This window comes from Ursus arctos, unplaced genomic scaffold (genome assembly GCF_023065955.2).
Source record: "Ursus arctos isolate Adak ecotype North America unplaced genomic scaffold, UrsArc2.0 scaffold_3, whole genome shotgun sequence".
Lineage (NCBI taxonomy): Eukaryota > Metazoa > Chordata > Mammalia > Carnivora > Ursidae > Ursus > Ursus arctos.
The window spans coordinates 51,553,295-51,579,424 of record NW_026622985.1 but is presented as its reverse complement, the minus strand read 5'-3'; the positions used below and the strand labels follow the sequence as shown (position 1 = coordinate 51,579,424).

The following is a 26,130-nucleotide window of genomic DNA, read 5'->3' as shown; positions in this document are numbered from 1 at the left end:
TGCACTTCTGTGTGCAATGCTAAACACCCTATTTACCATCATAATTTTCCTCAAAATGTTGCATTTAAGGAGCTTATTTTATAGTGTAAGAAATAAGGTAGAGGAGGAATTCCACTTCCAGTAATGGCAAACTATGTAGTTAACAGCAAAATTTCCATGGACAGCTAGATAATCTGAAAACAATCTTTTTAAAATATGAAAATCTAGAAAGGCAAGACCAGCATTAGGGCCATTTCTGACCTGGAGTTGTTGGCTGATTCTAGAAGAAGCACTTAAGGGGATAAACAGTGTTTTTACTACCTCTGGGAGGAAAGGAAGATAAAAGTTGAACGCTAGTGCCTGCCAAGTCACGGGAGAGAGCTTGGGTTCCCATGCGTGGGTTCCAGGCACCAAAAAGCTCCACCAGAGAAGTAAAAGTGAATTGAAGGTACACTCACCTCCCCTACACACATACACAGGGACTTCAGGGAAGCCTCAAATCATCCTAGTTCCTAAAATTAGATTAAAGTAATCCTTTAGGTGCCCAATGATAAACAAATGAATACTCCATGGTGGAAAAAAACTTGATCATTGTAAGCCTCAAATTCTACAATTTTTCAAATTAAGTTTCCAGCAGAGAAGAAAAAATAACCAGACACTTTTGCAACACAGCACCGCTCAATGATAACAGCTGTGACATGGATAAAATTATTTAAAACCAGTGTTTGAAGCCATGAAAGAACTTTAAGACAAACAGGACTCTAAGAGCCAAAATCCCAGAGAGGATGTGCAGAAAATAATTAACACAGCAGGCCTGAGACACTATTCTTAGAAAGCCCTGCTTGTAAGGGTGGACTTCCTCTGGCATCTGGGAACTTGGATTATGAGAATGTTCCTACCATTCCTTAACTATTTAGACAAACAGCATAGCTTATGCTGAACACCTACTTCCCTTCTGGGAGTCTGTAATTATGATATGTGCTAGGCAGAAAGTGCCTATGACCAGCTTCCAATACAAACCTTGGGCAATAAATCTAATGAGTGTCCATAGCAGACAACATTTCACATATGTTGTCATAATTCAGTAGTACTGGAGAAATTAACCACATTCTGTGTGATTCCATAGGGAAAGGATTCTTAGAAGCTTATGCCTGTTTCCTCTGGATTTCATCCCATGCACTTTTTCCCTTTGCTGATTTTGCTTTGTATTGCTTTGCTATAATAAACCGTAGCCATGAGTATGACTGTATGGTGAACCCTATGAGTCCTTCTTCTGAGTCATTGAACTTGTGAGTTGTCCTGTGGATTTGCAACACAGTAATCAGAAAACTGAGCAAACATTCTGCAGCTACTTCTTCCTTTATGGGATTGCAGTTTTTGAGACAAATCTGAGTAGAAGGCCCAAGAAGAAAGTTATTGCTAAGAATCAGAGAAGCAAACAAACTATGGCAACCACACAAGACCAGAGAGACAAAAAGATTAGGGTCACTTAGCCAACCAGCATTTGGAAGACCTAAGATCCCAATAAAGCAGGAAGGTTCGCAGAAATGAGTCTGACACTCTGCTGATTTTCCCCTTGAGTATTTCTTTTTTTTTTTTTTTTTTAAGATTTTATTTATTTATTTGACAGAGATAGAGACAGCCAGTGAGAGAGGGAACACAGGCAGGAGGAGTGGGAGAGGAAGAAGCAGGCTCATAGCGGAGGAGCCTGACGTGGGGCTCGATCCCGTAACGCCGGGATCACGCCCTGAGCCGAAGGCAGACGCTTAACCGCTGTGCCACCCAGGCGCCCCTCCCCTTGAGTATTTCTGAATTCTTGGATTGTTCAGAGCAGAAGGATTTTTAAAAACAAACAAAAAGGCAGAAACCTGAAAGTCAAAGCATAAGTTTTTTTTTTTTTTTAATGTATATTGCATTGTGGTAGTGAAGAGGCAAAAACTGGATTTCAGGACCTATCAAGAGAAGCCCTAGAACATACCCCAGAATCTCATTTAAGAACTCTGAGAGTTACACCATAAGAACAGGAGAGAATCTGAGTAAATTAAACCTTATAAAATTGCAACCTAGTTTCACATCCACTGAATTATAGATTGGATTAATGCGATCTGCCTACATTGTCTTCCTAGTAGGGAATAGGGTGATCCCTTTCTGTAGGAAGATAACATCCAGAGATTGTACAGTGTATCATATACGATACCTAGTATTAAGTAAAAATTACAAAGAATGCCAAAGAGCAGAACCATGAGGAAAAACAGGCAATAAAACTGGATCCACAGAAGATCTGGTTATTAGGGTTATCAGAGATGGACTTAAAAATAGCTTTGGTTAATGAGTCAGGATGGAGAATTTCATGAGAGCCAGAATCTGTTTTTTAAAAAATCAATTTGAAATTCTACAACTGAAAAATGCAAAGTCTAAAATTAAGAGCTCAAAAAAATGCTTAAGCAGATTGGAGAATGTATTAAACAACCCATTTTAAACAAAAGAGGGAGATTGTTAGCTTGATTTTAAAAAAAAAACAAACTGTATGGTGACTACAGAAGATACACTTTAGATTCAAAGACACAAAGAGTTTCAAAATAAAATGATCCAAAAAGATATACCATGCAAATTGAAACCATAAGGAAGCCAGAATGGTTATACTAATATCAAACCATTAGATGTTAAAACAACAACAACAAAATGTTATGAGATAAAGAAGTCATTTTATAATGATGAAAGTGTCAATCCATCATGAAGCTATAACAATTATAAACATGCACTAACAACAAAACCCCAAAATACATGAAATAAAAACTGGCAGAACTGAAAGGAGAAATAGACAATTCAATAATAGTTGGTGCCTTCAATACCCCACTTTCTTATTTATTTATTTATTTATTTATCTATTTATTTATTTATTTATTTATTTTAATTCAATATAATTAGCATACTGTGTTATATTAGTTTTGGGTGTATTCAACAGCCCACTTTCAATAATGGATATAATGAAGATCAAGAAGAAGATCAAGAAGAATTTGCCCCAGTAATTCGGTGTCAGTATATTAATTTCCTAGAGCTGCTGTAACAAATTACCAAAAATTCTGTAGCTTTAAACAACAGAAATTTGACTTCCAGAGGACCGTAATTTACCTTATCTCACAGATGCAACTAGGTAACAATCACATCAGTATAAATAACCCAGAAAATGGCCTGAAGACTGGAAGAACAATTTCCACAACTAAATATAGAGAAGAGGCCCCATTGAAGAGGGTATGAGGCGTAGAGATGTGGTTGGGAGTTAAATGGCCAAGGCTGCTGAGAGGGGAGAGAAAGAGATGGGGAGCTCACATGGGGAAGATGAATCCCCATAACACTTGGCTTTGAAAATGAGAGGGGCCAAATTTTGTTGAGTTTTTACAACCAGCAGAACTTAAAGCCTGAAACTTTAAAAATCAGTGAGTTCTGTTCTAGGAGTGCCTGGAAGGTGATAGGATACAGTCCCTGCCCTTAAAGAGACAGCACAACAGTCTGTGGAGAATGAGAATAGAAGCAGCAGTTTGAAAAAATGCCTGGGGCATGTGAAAAGGAGTTAGTTACTCATCAGAGTGTGTCCCAGAGGAACAGAGATCTCTGGGAGACTCCTCCAGGAACAGAGGACCTGGCAGGCGCCATTTCCCTTCCCAACCCCCAACATAAACACGTAGCCGCCTGTGGGAACCAGTGCAGTCAGTACAGGTATTCATTACCTACCTTGTTGACACTATGTCCTGCCCCTTCTACAGGTTCCCTCCCCAAGAAGACCAGCATAAGCACAAATCTTCCCAACACTCCACATTCTGACTGGGCGCTTTACAGAGCCTTGGTCCCAGTGGTAGCTGCTGGTCACCTCCTGTGGAAGACTGGCTCCCACATTGCTAAAACTGATCACCCTGCATGCACGTCCATGGCATAGCAGTCCCAGCTAGCCCCAGTCTAGGTGGAGGCTGCTTGTCAACTGTGGAAGAGGACCAAAATGCACCTTGTTAAAACTGTGTGACTTGTCCACTACTTTTAAGAGCAGGAGACATAGTTGTCTTTCCTAATACACAGAAATAGATACAGAGAGTTTGATAAAATAAGGAGACAGAGGAATAAGTCCCAAATGAAATATCAGGACAAAACCACAGCAAGAGACCTAACAGAAATAGAGATCAGTAATATATGTGATAGAGAATTTAAAGTAATAATCTTAGAGATACTCATTGGGTTTGAGAAAAGAATGGAGGACATCAGTGAGACCCTTAACAAAGAGATAAAAAAGAACCCATCAGAGATGAAGAGCACAAAAATTGAGATTAAAAATACATGAGATGGAATGAATAGATGGATGAATACATGAGACTTGAGGAAGCAGAAGAACAAATCAGTGATCTGAGGAACAGAGTAATGGAAAGTAATCAAGTTGAGCAGGGGAGAGTAAAAAATTATGCAAAATGAGAATAGAGTTAGGGAACTCAGTGACTCCATCAAGTGTAATAACATTCACATTATAGGGATCTCAGAAGAAGAAAAGAGAGAAAAGGGGGCATACATTTTATTTGAAGAAATAATAGCTGAAAACTTCCCAAATCTGGGGAAGGAAACAGAAATTCAGATCCAGGAGGCATAGAGATCCTGCAACAAAATCAACCCGAGGAGCTCCACACTAGACACATAGTAATTTAAATGGCCAAAGTAGGGATGAAGAGAGATTTTTAGAAGCAAGAGAAAAGAAGGCAGTTATGTACAAGGGGAACCCCATAAGGCTATCAGTGGATTTTTCAGCAGAAACTTTGCAGGCCGAAGGGAATGAAATGATATATTCAAAGTGCTGAAAGAAAAAAGTCTGCAACCAAGAATATTCTATCCAGCAAGGATATCATTCAGAATAGAAGAGATAAAGAGTTTCCCAGATAAACAAAATGTAAAGGAGTTTATGACCACTAAACCAGTCCCACAAAAAAATGTTAAAGGGGACTCTTTGAGTGGAAAGGAAAGACCATAAGTAAAAGTAAGAAAAGTAGAAAGCACAAAGTCAGTAAGAATAAGTAAAAAATCAGTCAGGGGACTCATAAAATAAAAAGATGTAAAACATGACACACTATACCTAAAACATGGGGAGGAAAGGAGTAAAGAATGGGTTCCAATTTAAGCAATGATCAACTTAATATAGACTGCTATGTGCAGAAGATGTTATACAGAAACCTAAATGTAACCACAAATCAAAAACTGGTAATAGATATGCAAAAAGTAAAGAGAAAGGAATCCAAGTATATCACTAAAGAAAGTCAACTTATGGTGAGAGAACAGAACAAGGGAAGAAAGGAATAGAGAAGACCCACAAAAACAAACACAAATAACAAAAATGTCAATAAATATATACCTATCAATAATTGCTTTGAATATAAATGGACTAAATGCTCCAATCAAAAGACATAGGGTGATGGAATGGATTCAGAAACAAGACTAATCTATATGCTGTCTACAAGAGACTCATTTCAGACCTAAAGACACATGCAGATTGAAAGTAGGCGGATGGAGAAATATTTATCACGCAAATGGATGTGAAAAGAACACCAGGGTAGCAATACTTATATCAGACAAAGTAGACTTTAAAACAAAGACTGCAGCAAGAGACAAGGACACTATGTAACAGTAAAGGGGACAAAGCAACAAAAAGGTATAACAATTATAAATATTTATGTACCGAACACAAAAGCACCCAAATACATAAAATGCTTTATAACAACCATAAAGGAAATAATCGATAGTAATACAATAATAGTAGGGGCCTTTAACACCCCACTTAAACCAAATGGACAGATCATCTAAACAGAAAATCAACAAGGAAACAGTGACTTTGAATAACACACTGGACCAGATAGATTCAACAAATATATTCAGAATATTCCATCGTAAAACAGAAGAATAAACATTATTTTCAAGTGCACATGAAACATTCTCCAGAATAGATCACATATTAGGCCACAAAACTGGTCTCAAAAAATTCCAAAAGATTTAAATCATACCATGCATTTTTTCTGACCACAACGCTGTGAACTCAAAATCAACCACAAGAAAAAACCTGGAAAGAGTAAAAACACATAAAGGTTAAATAACATGCTACTAAACAATCAGTGGATCAACCAAGAAATCAAAGAAGAAGTTAAAAAATACAGGGAGACAAATGAAAATGAAAACACAAGTGTCCCAAATCTTTGGGATACTGTAAAAGCAGTTCTAACAGGGAAGTTTACAGCAATACAGGCCTACCTCAAGAAGCAAGAAAAATCTCAAAGGAGCTAGAAAAAGAACAACAAACAACAAACAAAACCCAAAACCAGCAGGAGGAAGGAAATAAAGATTAGAGCAGAAATAAATGATACAGAACCTAAAAAAAAATAATAGAACAGATCAATGAAACCAGGCACTTGTTCTTTGAAGAGATCAACAAAATTGATAAACTTCTAGCCAGACTCATAAAAGAGAGAGAGAGAGGACTCAAATAAACAAAATGACAAATGAAAGAGGAAAAAGAGCAATCAACACCACAGAAATACAAAGGATTGTAAGAGAATATTATGAAAAATTATATGTCAATAAATTGGGGGAAAAACTAAGAGCTTTTCTCCTAAGGTCAGGAACAAGACAAGGGAGTCCACTCTCACCACTTTTATTCAACATAATACTGAAGTCCTGCCATGGGAATCAGACAACAAAAAGAAAAGTCATCCAAAGTGGTAAGGAAGAAGGAAAACTTTCACTATTTGCAGATGACGTGATTCTGTATATAGAAAACCCCAAAGACTCCATCAAAAAACTACTAGAACTGGCAAGTAAGTAAGGTTGCTGGATACAAAATCAACATACAGAAATCTGTTGCATTTCTATACACTAATAATGGAATAGCAGAAAGAGAAATTAAGGAAACAATCCCATTTACAATTGCACCAAAACCAATAATGTATCAAAGAATAAACTTAACCAAAGAGGTGAAAGACCTATACCCTGAAAACTATAAAACACTGATGAAAGAAATTGAACACAAAGAAATGGAAAGATATTCCATGCTCATAGATCAGAAGAACAAATACTGTTTAAATGTCCATACTACCCCAAGCAATCTACAGATTTATGCAATCCCTATCATAATACCAACAGCATTTTCCACAGAACTAGAACAAATATTCCAAAAACTTGTAAGGAACTACAAAAGACCCTGAATAGCCAAAGTGATCTTAAAAAAGAAAAGCAAAGTTGGAGGTTATCACAGTTCCAGGCTTCAAGTTATATTACAAAGCTATAGTAATCAAAACAGTATGGTAGTGGCACAAAAATAGACATATAGATCAATGGAACAGAATAGAAGGCCCAGAAATAAACCCATGTTTATATGGTCAATCAATCTTGGACAAAGGAGATAAGAATTGTATGTCAAATTGTATCTCTGCATTTATCCTTCTTTGAGCTTATTGAGTTTCTTGGATATGTAGGTTAATGTTTTTTCAACATATTTAGTACATTTTTAGCCATTATTTCTTTAAATTTTTTTTCTGCTTTCACTTTTTTCTCTCTTTCTGGTACTCTCATTACTTGGAAGTGTATTTAAAGGTTTTTCACTCTTTTGCTATTCTTCTGAATTTACGATCTCTATAAATCTATCTTCAAGTGTACTGATTTTTTTTTTTTGCCAATTCAAATCTATCATTGAGTTTCTCTAACGACTTTTTGTTTCAGTTATTCTACTTTTCAATTCCAGAATTTCCATTTGTTTTTTTAAGTAATTTCTCTTTATTGATAGTCCGTTTTTGATGGAGCATTTTTATCAGAAATTCCTTTACTTCTTTACCTTGAATTCTCTGAACATATTTATAAGAGATACTTTGAAGTCTTTGTTAATCTAACACCTGGTCTCTCTCACAGGCAGTTTCTTTTGTTTCTCTCTGTGGCCTATACTTTCCTGTTTCTTTACATGTCTCAGTATTTTTTTTTTGAAAACTGGACATTTTAGGTAATATTTTGTGGCTGTGGATACTGATTTCCCTCCCCTCACTCCGGGGCTTATTTTTGTTGTTATTTATTGGTGGTGTTGGTGTTGGTGGTGGTGTGTGTGTATGTGTGTATGAGACTTGGCTAGATTATTTTAGTAAGGTCTGTTTTCTCTCACTGTGTGGTATCAGTCTTTGGAGGGCACTGCTTTTGGCATGCACACAGTCCCTCTGGATGGGGCCTGAAGCCTCCACTATTAATCACATAGTTAGACTATCCAGGGTGCTCCAAGGCTCGTGGGTAAACAAAGACGCTCTTATTAGGCAGGGCATTTCAGAAGCTTAGAGATCACCTCCAAGGAGCTCAGGGCAAAGGCCAGACCTCTCTTTGGGTAAGGTCAATTCTTTACTACCCTATGTGTGAAGATTCCACGCTGGTGGGAGTGCAGGGTATATTAGACAGTGGAAGGCAGCTAGTGGCAGGTTAGAGAATTACTGTTACGGTGACAAATGGAGAGGGGGTAAATGCCATTAACATAAGACATAGATCAAAGACATGCATGGAATTAACCAGCATATTTAGAGAACGTGCTTTTTATCATTACTCCCGTCAACATAGTACCAGGAAGACCACAATAGAGATATAATAAAACCAAAATCATAAGCAAAAGAAAAGCTAAGTTATGTCTGTCTGCTGGAACATTGGGTTATATGTTTTACAACAATGCCGTACCAGAATATCTAACCAAGGAAAACTACTTAAATTGAGCATAAAGAGAATTCACAGCAAAAATTTACAGCAATGGGCATTAAAGCTTTTGTTATCTAATAAAATCTAACCAAATCCTCCAAAAGAAATTTGTCAAATGGACCTTCGTGCTACTCCACTATACAGTAATATGCCTTACTCATTTCACCATTTTTCATCTTAAGCTATTTCTAAGTTTTAAATTATTAAAAACAAAGTTTTAGACTCAAAATTGGGGGCAAGAAAGATATTAAAGCTCATTTAAGTCCAATTTTTGTTTTAAAAGTAGCACTCAAACTGCTTGCATAAGAATCTTCTGGGCAGATTTCCCAGCCTCATCCATAGAGACTCTGGTTCAGCAGATGAGAGGAATTGGGGCTGGAGCACAGGAATCTGCATTTTTATAAGCATGTCACTCTGGGTCTACCTATGTGTCCTTCAGAACGTTTTGCCCACACAATTACTTCCTCATGAGGATTTGTTTAGATAAGCCCCAGGAAAACATTTGTTTTAATGAAGCATCTGACACCTAGAAAGTCCTCAATAAATGTTTTTCAAATAGTGAACTCTCCTGTTTTAACTGATCCCTAGATTCAAGGATTTAGATGGAAAGGCTAACGGTTTCTGTATTGAGGTCACCTGGACAGACTAAGGTAATGAGCCAGCCTCATCTGGTCTCTGCCTAGAAGTCACCAGGTGGTGATACTTTTTTGTTATTTTTTTACTTTTGTTTCATAATAAAAGTTTATTTTAACAAACCCAGGCATGTCTTACCTAAACTGAATAAGGAGATGAGGGTAGTTTCCTCACCTCTCCTAGACACCCTTGTTCTTTGATGGCAGCTTGGACCAGACTTGGTCAGGTGATTGAAATGCAAACTAAATGTGAGAACCATTGCCTTTTACAGCAACACATCACATGCAGTCAAACAAAACCAAGAGTTAAATGACTTGTCCAGGGTTGTATCAATACTTTAAACATACTGGTTCAAATTATTACGTGTATAGTTCCCCAAATGGAATTACCAACTTAAAGACATTCATTCTTTTATGGCTTATTGCTGGGTAGATTTTCTGAATGATTAAAAAAAATTGCATTGTTCCAAATTATGCATTACGTCTAGGTGTTAGCAACTATGTGTTCCTCTTCTGCCCTCCAACCCCGCTCCCATCAACCAGTGCTTCCAATCTTAAGCTTTAATCCACTTTTAATTTTTTTTAAAGATTTATTTAATTTTTTCAGAGGGAGAGAGAGCGAGAGAGCAGGGGGGAGGGGCCGAGGGAGAGTGCAGAGCCAGACCTGGAACTTGATCTCACCACCCTGAGATCAGACCTGAGCCAAAAGCAAGAGTTGGACACTTAACCAACTGTGCCATCCAGGTGCCCCTAACTTACCTTTAATTTTTAAAAGATGTGTAATTGTGCCCTAAACTGTCCATTTCCTTATTAAAGAAACCCTGCAAGATTGTGCATTTTTCATTTTGGTAAGTTGACGTCTGCAAGTTTCAATGTGTAAATGGTTTGTCCATGTTGATTGTAAATCAGGTAGAATAAGATACTAATCTTATACATTTGAAACTGAGGCTCAATAATTTGGGTAGTAAACTTTTATCAATAGTTTATTACACATTTCTTTGATTTTCCTTTAATATCGTATACTTTCACAGGTTTTTGTATGTTACATATATCTGAAAATGGCCTCCATTTTGTCATGTATTAGTCTTCCATAGCTGAGATAAATACACCAATTTTTTCCCCTAGATTTAAAAATAATGAGCACTGAGTAATATATAAGACTGATGAATCACTGAACTCTACCTCTGAAACTAATAACACATTATATTTTAATTAATTGAATTTCAATTTTAAACATTAAAAAATAAAAATAACATTCAATGTTTAATGCTAGCCTATTTGGAATTCTTTTCAAATTTTGATGTATTAAAAAAATCTCTTATCTGTCTTCTTGAATTATTTCTGCCCTATACTGCCTCTTTGTTTACAGTGGTATGTGAATTTTCTCTTCTTTACTAAGGAGTCAGTGGAGATGGAAACATTAATTGATCTGAGTCAGTGAGTATCATTCTGGAACAAAATGATGCCAGCATTAAGATTATGATGATAATATTGCTATTACTACTATTATGATTACTAATCATCATCATCAAATAATAATGGTGCCATATGATAGTCTTGTTCACTCTTCTTTCCAGATAAATTTCACTATTAATTTGTCAAGAGAGGGGGCTGGAGAATATAACTGGTATTTAATTTAATCTAATTTAGTAAACATGTTAATATTTTACTTAGCTTTCTTAGACAGGAGCAAGTCATATGTCTTCATAAATTTATCTTTCCCCCCTCTTTTATAGTTTTATATTTTCCTATAAATAAATCCCTTCTATTAGATGGTGAAATTATTAATCAGATTAAATAAGACCTCCATAAATAATATATTTCATTTTATTAAATAACATGTAGAGATGAAACATATTTGATGCCCTATGTGAAAAGCCAGAATACATAATGCCATGTAAAAATATACTTGCATTTGGGAAAAGATTAGAAAGAATTATATGGGGACACCTGGGTGGCTCAGTCGTTGAGCGTCTGCCTTCGGCTCAGGGCATGATCCTGGCGTTGCGGGATTGAGTCCCACATCGGGCTCCTTGGCTGGGAGCCTGCTTCTTCCTCTCCCACTCCCCCTGCTTGTGTTCCCTCTCTCGCTGGCTGTCTCTCTGTCACATAAATAAATAAAATCTTAAAAAAAAAAAAAAGAAAGAATTATATGAAATAAAGACTTACAAGATTATGGTAATTTTTTCCTTTTTGGCAAATTTCCTTCAATGACATTATTAAATTCTTATGAGAAGAAATTAAACAAGATGACTTTAAAAAAATATTTTCTTTTAAAATATGATTTGTACCCTTTTCCTCTTGAAAACATGATGAAGCCTGCTCTATTTCACTTTTCATTCCAGAAATAAGCACTACAAGATCCCAAAGACAAATTCTTTTTCATTTTCAGTTACTAAGTTTTCTTTAGGACTTGGAATCTTTACATCCTCTATGATACTGATCTTACATGTTATTTATTTTCTTGCTTTTGTTTTATTAGCTTTAATATTGTATTTACAGTATTCTGGTAGCTGTCTATTTCTAGATAGTAATAAAAAATTTGTTAGAGTGTAAGAAAATTATATTCTCCTAATTTTTCTTCAAAGATTTTATAATAAAAATTTCAAATATTAGAAATGTTCATTCCTAGAATGCATTATTATTAATATTTATGTTCATATTTCATATCATTATTATATATTTCACATATAAATTATATTTCTCCCATTTTAACTCTCTTGTATTTGCTCTCTCTTCTTTCATTAATTTGTTCTTCAACAAATATTTATTAATAGAGCAGTTAATTTTACTGACTGGTATTTTCTTTTTCTCTTGTTATTTGAGTTAATGGTTTTTTATTAATTTTTTTGGCAGAATCAACTATTGGTATTATTAATTTTAGTCTTCCTTCTCCTCGGATATGTTTATTCTCAGTCTTATAATTTCCCTTTTTCTACTTTCTCTTGGCCTGCTATTTAGTTTGTTTTCTTTCTCAAACTAAAGCAGAAACCCAGTTGATGTTTCTCTTTTTATTTCTTAGTACTGGAAACCTCTAGAGCAATACAATTTTCCATAATGTTCTGCTTCTGCAATATCCCATAAACTTTGACATAATGCATTTGTGTATTGTGTAATTTTGTAATTTAGCTGTATATTAGGAAAACATAGAAATATACTTCTATTTGGACACTTTTTAAAAAAAATATTTTATTTTTAAGTAGTTTCTACACCCAATGTGGGGCTCAAACTCACAACCCCGAGATTAAGAGTCACATGCTCTACTGACTGAGTAACCCAGGTACCCCTTCTATTTGGACACTTTTAAATTCTACTGTTGTTGTATATCATCTTGCTGTGATCTGAGTATGTGGTTTGCAGAATTTCTGCCTTTGTGCATTTCCTATTTATGTCATTGTTCCCCAAAATATGGCTACTTTTTGTGAAAAACCCACAATAATTTGAAAAGAATATGTTTTCTTGCCTTATCATTAAGGCTTTTTTAATGAACTAAGTTATTACTACCTAATGTATTATTTTATTCAACTTTTAATTTTTAAGAAAACATTTTTCTATGTGTGTTTTTTCATATTCTTTCTGATAGTGGAGTATTGAGGTTTTTAAGTATTTTTATTTCCATTTCTTTTTGCACTTCAGGCATTTCTAGTTCGTGTTTTTTGTTGCTGTGTTGTTTGGGATATATAATATCAATATTGTTAGGTGTTCTCTTTTTATTTTTTTTCAAGTTTTTATTTAAATTCCGGTTAGTTAACATGCAGTGTAATATTGTTTCAGGTGTAGAATTCGGTGATTCTCACTTACATATAACACCCAGTGCTCATCACAAGTGCCCTCCTTAATGCCTATCAACCATTTAACCCTTCCCTCCCCCCTACCTCCCCTCCAGCAACCCTCAGTTTGTTCTCCATAGTTAAGACTCTGTTTCTTGCTTTGCCTCTCTTTTCCACACCCCTCTCTTTTTAATATACCTTATACAATCATATAGGGAGCTTGTTTACTTCGTAAAGCTTTTGGTAAGAAATCCTTTCTACTCGCTATCATGATAGTAATCCCTATCCTTGTATCAAAAACGTTCAATTTTCTTCATCCTCAATTTAGATCATCTTAATTTTTAGTTCCTCTATGTATTTTTGTTTTTAAGATGCCCTTTAAAAGTATCAGATTTATTGGATTTCTTTTTAACCCAGATATTTATCTTTTTTTAACTGAAGTATAGTTGACACACAATGTTACATTAGTTACAGGAGTACAAGATAGTGATTCAACAATTCTATACATTATGCTCTGCTCACCACAAGTGTAGCTACCATCTGTCACCATACAATGTTATTACAATACCATTGACTATATTGTACCTTTTATCCATGTGACTTACTCATTCTATTACTGGAAGCCTGTATCTCCCACTCTCCTTCACCCATTTTGCCCACCCTCCACCCCTCTTCCCTCTGGCAACCATCAGTTTGTTTTCTGTATTTATAGGTTTGTTGCTGCTGTTTGTTTGGTTAGGTTCCACATATAAGTGAAATCATATAGTATTTATCTTTCTCTGACTTTTTTCACTTAGCATAATACCCTCTAGGTCCATCCATGTTATTCCAAATGGCAAGATCTTTGTCTTTTTATAACTAAGTAATATTCCATTGTATATATACATGACATCTCTATCCATTCATTCATTCTTTATTATTTTTTTTTTTTTTGAGAGAAAGAGAGAGAGCAGAGGGGAGGGGGAGAGGGAGAGGAAGAGAGAATCATAAAAAGACTCCACACTGAGTACAGAGCCCGATGGGGAGCTCCATCCCAACACCCTGAGATCATGACCTGAGCTAAAACCAAGAGTTGGGTGCCACCCAGGTGCCCCAATCCATTCATCTGTTGATGGATGCTTGGTTTGCTTCATGTTGGCTATTGTAAACAATGCTGCAATAAACATAAGAGTGTGAAATATTTTATCTTTTTTTAAAAGGAAGCTTAGCCAAATCTCATTTCTCATTTTAACCAATTCCTTTGCATTCACCTTATTCCATTTCTACGTAAGCTTAAATATTGTTACTGTACCATTTTTTTTTTCCCATAAAGGAAAACTAAACAACTTTTCTTGTAGCTCTTTAAAATGTATCCCTCCTGGGATGCCTGGCTGGGTCACTGGGTATAGCATGGGACTCTTGATCTCGGGGTTGTGAGTTTGACCTCCATGTCGCGTGTGGAAATTACTTAAAAATTAAAAAAAAAAATCTTAAAAAAATGTATCATGCCCTCCAATTCCATCAGGAATCAATCACTAATCTGCTTTCTGTCACTAAAGATTAGTTTCCACTTTCTAGAATTATATAAAGGGAATCATAAAGTATATACTTTTCCTGGCATCTTTCATTCAGCATAATTGTTTTGGGATTCATCCTTGTTATGATGGGAATCAATAGTTTATCATTTTTGTAGTTAAGATAGTTAAATAGTAGTCCAGTGTATGAATATATCACAATTTGTTTATACGTTCACCTGTTGATAGACATTTGGGTTGTTTCCAGTTTTTGTATATTATAAATAAAGCTGAATATTTGTATGCAAGTGTTTATGTGAATATATGTTTTCGTTTCTCTTGGGTATATGCATAGGAGTGTGTCTTAGTCTGTTTGGGCTGTTATAACAAAATACCACAGACTGGGTAGTTTAGAAACAATAGAAAATTATTTCTCACAGTCCTGGTGGCTGGAATTCTGAGCTCAGGATGCCAGCATGATTAGGTGAGGGACTTTTTCAGGGTTGCAGACTTCTCATTGTGTCTTCACATGGTGGAAAGGTCTTGGGAGCTCTGTGGCATATTTTTTACAAGAACACTACTATTATTCATGAGGGCTTCACCTTTAGGACCTAAGCACCTTTCAAAGTCCCCACCTCCTAATACTATCACATCAGGCATTAAGATTTCAACAGATGAATGGGGGGGGAGGCAGGGGAGATACAGAATCACGTAGACCATAGCTGAGAGGTATTGCTGGATTGTATAGTAACTCTATGATTAACCGTTTGAGAAATCACCAAACTGTTTTCTACAGTGGATGCACCATTTTACACACCTTCCAGTGGTTAATGAGAGTTGCAATTACTTCACCTTCCTACCAACACTTGTTATTGCCTGTTTTTTAAAAAATTCTAGCTATCCTAGTTTATGTGAAGTGGTATCTTACTATGGTTTTGATTTGCAGGTCCCTGATGACCAATGATATTGAGCATCTTCTTATGTGCTTAATGGCCATTGATACATCTTTGGTTGTTGAAGTACAATTTATTTTTTTCCCTTTATGATCCATGTTTTAGTATTTCTATCTTAGAAACATTGTTTATCCTGAGGTAAAAAAGATTTTCTCCTTTGTTTTCACCTAGGAGTTTTATAGATTTAGGTTTTACATTTATGTTCTGTGATATACTTTGACTTAATTTTGTGTGTGATTCGAAGAAAGAGTTCATGTTTATTTTTCTCCGTATAGATATACAATTGTTCCAGTACCATTTGTTGAAAAGATTTTCCTTATCTCATTGAATTACTTTGGCGCTTAAGAAAAAAATCAGCTAACCGTATATGTAAGGTTCTATTTCTAGACTGTATTCTGTTCCATTGGTCTATATACTATGTTTTTGCCAATAGCAAACTGTCTTGATTACTGTAGCTCAGAGCTTCTCAACCTTGGAACTATTAAAATTTTGGCCTCAATAATTCTTTGTGGAAGAGGTAAGAGTTATCCTGTGGATTGTAGGATGTTTAACAGCATTTCTGGGTTTTATCCAGAGCTCTGCACCCACTGTAGATAGCATAGAGATGGATCATGTTCTTTTATTCACTCTGCCAATCTTTGTCTTCTAATTGGCATGTTTACACCATTTACATTTAATGTAATTATTGACATGTTGGGGCTCAAGTCTGACATTCTATTTGTTTTCTATCAGTTTCCTCTGTTTTTGTTTCCTTTTTTTTTTTCTGACTTAGTCTGGGTTGCTTAAACATTGTTTTAGAATTCACCACATTTTTAAGAAATTCTGTTTTCCTTCAAACCTATTTGTCTGTTTGTTTAAAGTATGCCTTTTGGGGGCGCCTGGGTGGCTCAGTCGTTAAGTGTCTGCCTTCGGCTCAGGGCGTGATCCCAGGGTCCTGGGATCGAGCCCCACATCGGACTCCTCTGCTGGGAGCCTGCTTCTTCCTTTCCCACTCCCCCTGATGTGTTCCCTCTCTCGCTGGCTGTCTCTCTGTCGCATAAATAAATAAAATCTTAAAAAAAAAAAATAAAGTATGCCTTTTGTAGGGAGCATATAGTTGAGTCTTGCTTTCTTATTCACTCTGACAATCTTTCCTTTTTCATGATGTGTTTAGATCATAAACCTGATATAATTATTGATATGGTTAGATTTAGTTCTGTAATTTCAATATCTCATCCTTTGTAGCCTCTGTTTCTTGTTCTTCTATTCCTACGCTTTTACTTTTTAAAAAGTTTTCTTAGTGTTCCATTTTAATTTATCTGCTGGTATTTAGGCTGTGCCCCTTTATGTTACTGCAATTTTTAGTGGTTGCTTTTGCATTAGAATATACATCCCTAATCAGAGTTTGTTTTTATAATACAGTGGATCAAAAGCTATCCTAGAAGCCCACACAACAGATGTTTATTTATATCTCACTGACTAAAACCAGTTCTTATCTCTACCTTTATAGCAATCATTGTCCACAGGTAGTGACAGAGTTAGACAAATTAAGATTCATATTCTGGAAATGGCACAGAAATCCATCTACATTGAAATAGAGGGGTCTCTGCCTGCTACCTGAACGAATTGGTATTTATTAACAGGAAAAAGGGGAGTGAATATAGGATGAACAACAGTCAGTGTCTGACACAATGATTAATCTTATGTAATATACCTAGTTTGCCAAATTTTTAATCCCAGTACATTTTAACACAATTCTTTTTTGTTATTTTTTGTTATTAATAATTTATTTTACTAAGGAAAGCTATGCCCTGCAAAGTATTATACAAACTCTAGCTGTTAGTATTTGTTGCCACTATACCTACCATTCCCATATTGTTGTTTATTTGGGTTAGGCGTGCCCTTTAGGACAAAGTTTGCACAAAACTGGCCTGTGGTAGATAATAATTATAAACTATTAATGAGTCGAATGAATAATGAATGAATGCATAGAAGTAGCTGTTTTCTGACTGTAAAAATAAAATTTGATAAAAGGTCAGTTCAAATTTATCCTAGAGGATCAGAATTTCTTCCAATGAGATTATTTTGCCATAAAGGAGACAATCATAATTAAAACAAAACTGAAAAAAATCTTAATTTGTGCCATTGGGTTGTTTTCTTTCCCATTTTTAAAGGAAGGTAGGTGTCATAAACAATGTTACTTGTGAGTTTGTTTTTAAAAGGCTAATATTTTTAATTTCATATGTTTTAGTACAATATGGATATACTTGAGAAAATAAGCTTAATGACGGGGGGAGAACTGGCATTTGCAAAGTTTAATTAAATATAAAATGCTTGACTTGTGAAAAACAAGCCTGTGGTTTTGAAAACACATTTCCTACTTTCTTCTCTAATGGGAGCTTGCAGCTCTTTATTAATGATGATTGAATTATGAATTCTCTAGGGCAGAGACTGTATCTTCTATCTCATTAACAATTTGTGCGTGCAGAGAGACAGGTTGTTCAGCCTCGGGATGGTCTACAATTAAATAAATGCATACACAGACATTATCTTATTGAATTTCCTTAACCTTCCAAGGAAGTAGTCGAGGAAAATTCTCCCACTTGATGGATAGGGAAGTTGAGTCTCAACAATGAATGAAAAATTTAAATCACATGACTTGTATTGTTCTAGTTGAGACTGAGATCTGCTCCTCAGCCCAATGCTCTTTCCTCTACCCTAGCATCCTCAGGCCACCCCTCCCCTGTTGCAAACTTCCCGGGAGTTGGGCTGCTACAATTCGCATGGAGACTCTCCTGCCACCTACGCGTTTCCCAGAGCAACAGCATGAGCAGTTTAGGTAGGAAATAATTTACTGTGTAGGGTTTTCTTATTTAGCTTTGCTGGGCCTCACCCACTAAGTGCCAACACTGTCCCCCTGTCACGTGACATCCAGAAATGGCCCCCACATTACCAGATGCCCCCTGGGAAGTAATACTGTTCCAGAACTCTCCACCAGGCTGCTTCTCTGTTGTCATAAATGGCAGGACTGGCAACCACAATGAATAAAAATAGTCTTGACGAAGCATTTTGAACACCTTTGACCAAACACGTATACCCTCCTGTATGCAAGGCTGCTCTAGGACCCAGGAGGACACATTTACAGGGAATAAAGAGTATTTGAAATCCCTCAAGCAAAGAAGTGCCAAGGATTAGAAAAGGAGTTACCAGTTGGGGTTGAGGAATCACCCCAAAATAATCCTGATGATGACAACAATAATGCTGACATTGAGTTATTTCTATGTACTGGTGCTATGGTGATGAGCCACTGACATATATTATCTGATTTCATTCTCCCAACAGTGCCACACAGTCGTTGCTACCATTATCCGTGTGTTATAGATTAGTAGGCTACCGTCATCCCTTGCCGTAGCCATTACTATAACCTCCTTTCTGGTCTTTCTGCTTCCGTGGTTACTCCCATGTAGTCCATTCTCCACAAAATCAATCTGAGCCATTTTTATAACATGATAAAAGATCATGTCACTCCTCTGCTAAAACTCTCCAACTACTTCCTGAGACAATAAAATCTAAAGTCCCACAGTGGCCCATGGGCGCATATGCCCTGCCCCGCACCCCTCCCTGTCCTCACCTCCTGCTCTGCCTCACATGGACCTCACTCCAGCCACACTAGCTCCTTCTCCAAAGCTTTGTTCCTGTCTGCAGTTGTTCTCTCCCCAAGATATGATGCCCTCCCTTACTGCATTTAGACTCTGACCCAACCTCATACCCAACAGAGTCCTTTCCTAATGGCTTTCTCTAAAATTGCCTCCCTCCTTCACTCTTTTCCCATCGTCCTTCTTTACTCTTCTTTACAGCTCTTGGTGCTACTTGACATATTAACTGCTGTTTTATCCATCTGCTCATTGTTTCTCCTTTCATAAGAATGGGAGCTTAGTAAGTGGGAGCTTTGTCTTGCTCACCCTTTAGAAAATTATTTGGTATATAGTAACTCAATATTTGTTGAATACATGTGGCTTAGAGCAGTCAAGTTGCTTGCCGGATAGTCAGAGCTAATAAGGGGTAGATTTACACTATGAACTCCCAGAATGTCAGAGAAGACTCTTCTTTGGGAAGGAAAAAACTACAGATGGCAGAGAAGCTTAGGATGGGAGATGGGAACAGAACAAGGTCTCCTCTCTGCCAGAGAATGTTCAGAGGAACTTTTTTCTTTTTTTTAAAGTCCATGCAATAACCAAAGAGAATTGTACAAAAGGCAAAACTAAGGTATAGACACAGAGACTTCAAGTCAGGAGTCTGCAAGTAAACTGAAACTAAAGCCCATTTCGCTTTCTGGGCTGTGCATTTTGTTAGATAGCTGTGTGCTTTAGCCTTGCTGCTTAATTGTTATATGAAAGGAATGCGTGCCACTGGGAGCTGTGTGCCCTTAAAACAGCTCTCTAGGGGTCGTTTTGAACAAATAAATTCAGGCTTAGTTCAAAAATAACCAAACCAGAATTGCAGTCTGCCCATTAATTTTTGCTTTGTTCTATTGCTTTAGAGTTATATTCAATTTATGAGTTTTTCTCTTCCAGTTCTTGGCATTCTATCTTTTTGTCCCTTTCTCCTTCTATACCGTAATTTCCAGGGAGCCTAAGTAGCTCTATGTTGAATACTTAAAAAAAAAAATTTTTTTTTAATTTTACAAATTTTTAAATGGTTTATCTTTTTGGCTAGGGGGAAGCAAGGCAAGTCGACAGAATAGATCCTCAAGTGATGTGGACTCAGTTTCTTGCTGGAATTTGCAAAGCCGATTTAAATATGATCTTAGTTGTCAGAAGATTGCTTTTAAAATGTAGAAATTAAAGAAGACAGTCTCTGAGAATGCAAATTTTGAAGAACTTGGAATCTTTTTCATTTCAAATATAATATTAACCACAGAGCTCATCTGGCTGGATATCACAGAGTTTACAACATGAGGAAATCAAAATAATAAAAACAGCCTCTCTACCTTGCTGGTGTTCGGTGCTGTCTTTGTCCTACACCGTCTCCTGCATGTGACTGTTTAGAGAAATAGCAGTGTGCACAAGAGATCTAAAGGGTAGACTATTAAAACACAATGACTAGCTCAGAAGCAATGAATGGATTTCAGTAGACACAGTATGAGGACTTGCAATATGGAAATGATGCTTCCGGGGTTCTTTGTCTCACTGTGCAGGGCAAAACAAAGTTTAGGTGAAGGGAAAAAAGTGATGAGTGCCTGGAAGTCACATGGTGTTTAAGACAAAACTGCACAGCAGTTCATAGGGAGGGTTAAAGGCGTAAGGAAAGCCTTTGACCTCACGTGGCCCACACACCTGTGGGACTCAGGGGTCTGGGCTTCCAGAGGGATGACCTGGTGGGCTTCAGCACCTGCGGGCCTGTTTTGCAGAGCTTTTACATTTCTGTCATTTCCCCAGCACCTCTGGAGATGTCTTGGCAAGATAGCATTTACATATAAATGACTCAAATAGAACTAAATTTTAACAGAGACTGGTACTAAGGGTTGCAAATGAATAAAAATGAGGAAGAAGTAACATTAGATCTGTTATTTAATTTCACATATTCATCTTTCCATCATACCTAGAATGCTCTACTTAGTCACAGTGGAAATGAATTGTAATTGTAAAGAAATTATTAAATACACACACACAACATAAACATGCATTTTTAACTATCTAAAATGAAATTTGTTTTCAGCAATTCAAATAGTTTCGCTTAGAAGGGAAATACCAAGATTAATCCAGTCAGAGCTTTTTCTGACATGAAGTTAATATGAATGGAATTATTTCTCAGAAAAGGAGTGCATGTTATACTTATGGAGTATTTTTGAGAATTTCAGTCTAACACAGACATAGTAGTTTTAATGACTGCTTTTTAAAGTCCTGAGTATTTTTGCCAAAGTGTCCATATAATCCATTTTTTAAAAAAGATTTTATTGAGGGGCATCTGGGTGGCTCAGTCATTAAGTGTCTGCCTTTGGCTCAGGGCATGATCCCAGGGTCCTGGAATTGAGCCCCACATCGGGCTCCCTGCTTGGCTGGGAGCCTGCTTCTTCCTCTCCCACTCCCCCTGCTTGTGTTCCCTCTCTCGCTGGCTGTCTGTCTCTCTGTCAAATAAGTAAAATCTAAAAAAATAAGTAAATAAAAATGATTTAAAAAATAAAAAAAATAATAAAGATTTTATTGAGAGAGAGAGAGAGAAGGAGTGCAAATGGGGGGAGGGGCAGCAGGAGAGGGAGGGAGACGATCCCAAGTCGACTCCCTGCTGAGCTCGGAGCCTGACCTGGGGCTCGATCTTATGACCCCGAGATCATGACCTGAGCTGAAATCAAGAGTCTGACGTTTAGCTGGTGCCCCCATATAATCCCATTTTAATGGGCTGATAATTAGCTTGTTTTCAGTTTACGTAAAAGATCATTTATAGCTTGCAGGCATTGTCTCTTGCTGAACTATAGGTGGATAGCAATTTCCTTCCCTCACGTTAGCCCTCAAGTTTTGAGGATGAAGAGAGATATCAGGGAAACTTATAGAATAATGAATTTCCATGATTAGCAGGCAACGTGGGGAGATACGCTGGGCTTCACCACCTAAAAAACTCCAACTCCCTTTCACCTGATAGTGTTTGAAATATACGATTAAAGACAAAATTTTGAAAAACATTGTTGCCTCCAGGGACTGTCTTATACAACGGCACTCCCGTGGGCAGGGTGGGGTAGGCCTCCGTTCCCAGGGCTGGGAGATGAGGGTGCGTGTGTGCCATCCTTTTCTTTGCAGTCCAGATGTGCCCAAGGACCCTGGAAGGAGCACTGTGATGACTGGTGAGCCTGAGAGGGGTCTTCTGCATGCAGGGGCAGTGGGATGGCACCAAGGGAAGTCACTGCAAGGGAAAAGGGGTTACAAAAAACTATCCAGATAGGAGGCTACCTTACAGCTTTGCCTAAGACTGGCCTTGATCTCTGCAGGCTCTAAACTTGTGAATAGTGTGCAGAGGCTGGGGGTGGCAGAGGGAGTTGGGGGAAGAAAAGGTTTGCTTAGCTTTTCATGGATTTATGTTTATTTAGCTTTCTGTGAAAAAAAAAAAATGAGGGTTTATTCCAATGCTCATTTAACTATAACTCTGTTTGACGCAGGAAGTCTAAGGGCTGGAGGCTAAGAAATGAATTCTTTAGTCAACTAGAGAACCAGATGGGGTTGACAGGTTCTGTGCTTTGTCTCTCTAACTCCATTGACAAGGCTGGTCCTGGGAATAAAGTAAGAAATAAGTTCCGCAGACCCCAGTCTTAGAGTTCTGGGGCTGCATCTAGGGAGTAGAGACATGGTTGGGGATGTGAGCTGGTCCAAAAGAATATTGGAGGGGTGGGGGGGGGGGAAAGGAGTGGAACTTAACTTCCCTGTGGGCTCGGCACCAGGGGGTGTGGGGCAGGTCATACTAAGGACACCCCAAGTCTTTACAACCAACTGCAGTTCAGAGGATAAAGGGAAAATGTAGGTGATGGCTTGCTGTGTCTTTCTCTCCCGCTCATCTAACGCTGCAGCTCTCACATTCAACCTCCTCACACACTCCAAATGTTCTCACTGCTCATCCAGGCCATGATAGGTCTCAGTTTTCTGTTTTCTAGTGAAAGATAATATTTTTTGGTGTTAATAATGATATTTGCTTTATACATTCCAGAAACCCTGATAGTAATAAAATGATTATTGTCAACCATCCCTCTCTTCTCTACTGATTTAAATATTGATGGGTGAGTTGAAGGGAACCTCATTAAAAAGACATGCTGACAAGCAGCTCTTAAGGTGTCATCTGAGCCATCTAGCAGGAAAGTATCTTGGTGATGGACTGGAGAGCAAGAGAATTACTCCATAATGCAGACACCCTTCAGGTGAGGAACAGGCCCTGGCTAAGATTTTGGAAGCACAAAGGCTAACAATCTGGGCTCTTTGTTTTAATCTCCTCACCACTGGACATGGTGTTCATTACCTCTTGACTAAATGAACAAACCTTTTTAGGGTACTCAAATCCCTCCCTTTTAGTACTCACTTCCCCAAACCTGCCTCTCACATCCTAATTCCATTCCTAATAAATAGCCTAGATGCAAATACTTTCAACCAAATTCTGCCAGACTAATTTGTGTATGCATGACTACTCAAAAATATCTTGACTCCTGTGATGTCAAACAAAGCCCACATACCATTGAATACCATGTGTGCGTTAAACAAATGAGGGAAACCATACTTTAGTTTAGGGATGGACCTAACTTTGTGGAAATCATATACCTATTTGCAGGAAGAATGTCTTCAGAAATCATCAGTTTTTGCCCACTATCACAACTTTCTTCATTCTGTTACTGGAAGAAATAGTTTTTCTGTCCCAGTGCCCCAAACCCTGATGATTGTAGTTGTACTGGAAATTAGAACCCATGTAATTCAATTCTCTCATTTGATAGATAAGGGACCTGAAATTCAGGGTGCCTTAATGATTATGTGAAGGTCTCACTTTTAGTTAGAACTACTAGAACCAAAGAACAAATCTGCAGACTCTCAAACTAGGGTCATGTCTCCCACAAAGAACAGACAGAAGAGGGCAAGAGATGGGTTGTCATCAGACCTTTTGAAGCAATCCATTCAGTTATTAGGAATAAACACACTCTGAGAAGAGTGGAAAAGTTAGAGCTATTTATATATGCTAACATGGAAACCTCTCTAGACATTATTGAATGAAAAAAGCAGTTACCAAATGGTACATAGAGTATGAGTTCATTTATGTGAACCAAAATGAATAGAGTATTTTCTATGGACAAAACTCTGAAGGATGCATTCCACCCTGATAACAATACTTACCTCTGGGGAGAGCCCTAGAAGTAGAGGATAGTGGTCAAAGGAAAGTTTGTCTTTCTGTATCTGTATTGTTTGAATTTTTTGAGGAGAAACTCTTTAGGGAGTAATCACTTAAAACTTAATTCCAAAGAGTAAAATTACATATTTTGTTGTACTCCATGTCATCCTGATTGCTTTATTTCTACCAGTATGGGTCATGCTTAGAGGGACTCAGTTTGTTACCTTAATCCCCGTGGAACACCTAGATTAATCCCAAAGTTTTAGGGAGGATGGTCTGACATGGGGGAGAGAGGGGAGAGTGTGAATTTAATTTTATTTTCCTCAAAACTACTCATTACCTTCTCCCTCCTGATGATTGCCGTTACACACCTTTACCTCAGGTCCGCCCAAACTCCTTGAATATAATGATAATGATGATGGTGATGATGTTGATGATGATGAAAACTGAATAATGGAAATCCTGCTAATAATAAATGACAATAGCTATGCCATTTTGAACATGAACTCTACCCCAGATATTCTCCTATGCACCTTCATGCATTATCATTCTTTTTTTAACCTTTATCACCAGTCTGAGGTAGGTACTATTATTATCCCCATTTTAGAGGTGAGAAACGGAGGCTTGAAGGAATCAGTGAGCCGGACTGCAGCCAGCTGGCTGGTGAGTGGAGGAGGCTGGACCGGACCCCAGAGTGTTTGACTTGAGTCTGCGCTCGGGCACAGGTGTTAGCGTTTCTTGTACTTGGAGAAACGCCGACCGCCAGTGTCTGCGGGAGCAGGGCGTCCAGGCTGGAAAATTGAACTGGTCTGAACGAGAATGCGCTTGCCTTTGGAGAGACCTTCTGTGTGATCTGGTTCCCCGTTGCTTCCTCCTCGTGCTCCTTTGAGCCTTTCAATTTGAGGTGTCAGCTGCCGCTGGGTTACCACATCAGGTGCCTGATTCTATCGGGCAGTGTGCACCGAGGGGAAAAATCTCCTCCTCCGGAGCGCGAAGTCTCATCTGCCATCATGGACAAGCCTCACAACAATTTCTCAGTTGCCAGCTCCTCTTACTGCGAACAGCAGCCTAAAAACTTCTCTGAAGAGATAGAAGACCGGGCTTCCTGGAGGTCAGTGAACAACCCCTTGCCTCTTTTTTAAAATATTGGCTGTGTTTATGTCAGTTTTGTTCCTTAAAGGTATGAAAAGCCAGAAAGTGGTAAACTTTGAAATGATTTTTACAGTTGATGTAGAGAAAGGTGCTCTTCAGGAAGCTGGTCGCCTGACGCTAAAGAAGGAACCATTTTCCTCCCCTCCCCCCACTTCTGTCTGAACTTTGGGGATTAGTTCCTTCTTCCTCTCCTGTGAGCAAAGCCTTTCTAGTTCATGACCGACGGCCTGAGGTAAGCCACAGGCATTTTTGTGTAGATACATGTGGCTATCCTGATGCCTATGCCATGTATGTATACGGCTACCGTATTACACTTGTAAATGCAGCAAACGGGCTCGTTTCTCGGGCGGCCGCTCGGTGCCTGGCTCGGAGCCCGGGACCCCGACAGGGCGGCGAACGGCCTCGTGGGGTCTGTGTCACAGGCCGCCAGCCTGCAGGACTCTCAGCTCCGCGGGGCTCTCCAGTTACCAGGACTACAGCCCCTTCAGAGGGTGGAGAGTTTTGACAAGTGTGTGTGGTACCATACGTGTCTCTACAAGCAAAGCCATTTATTTTAGGCGGAAGCATTGGCAGCAAAATT

At 37.8% G+C, this 26,130-nt stretch overlaps 1 long non-coding RNA gene across 1 annotated transcript in view; it reads left to right on the top strand.

The window, feature by feature from the left end:
* Nucleotides 1-1,620: 1,620 nt before the first annotated feature.
* The window catches only part of LOC113261317 (uncharacterized), a 45,874-nt gene continuing 21,364 nt past the window's right edge, over nt 1,621-26,130 (top strand). Inside the window, exons 1-3 of the long non-coding RNA XR_008956323.1 lie at nt 1,621-18,384; nt 23,238-23,445; nt 25,006-25,509. This is a non-coding gene — a long non-coding RNA (uncharacterized LOC113261317). The remainder of the gene's footprint in view (nt 18,385-23,237; nt 23,446-25,005; nt 25,510-26,130) is intronic.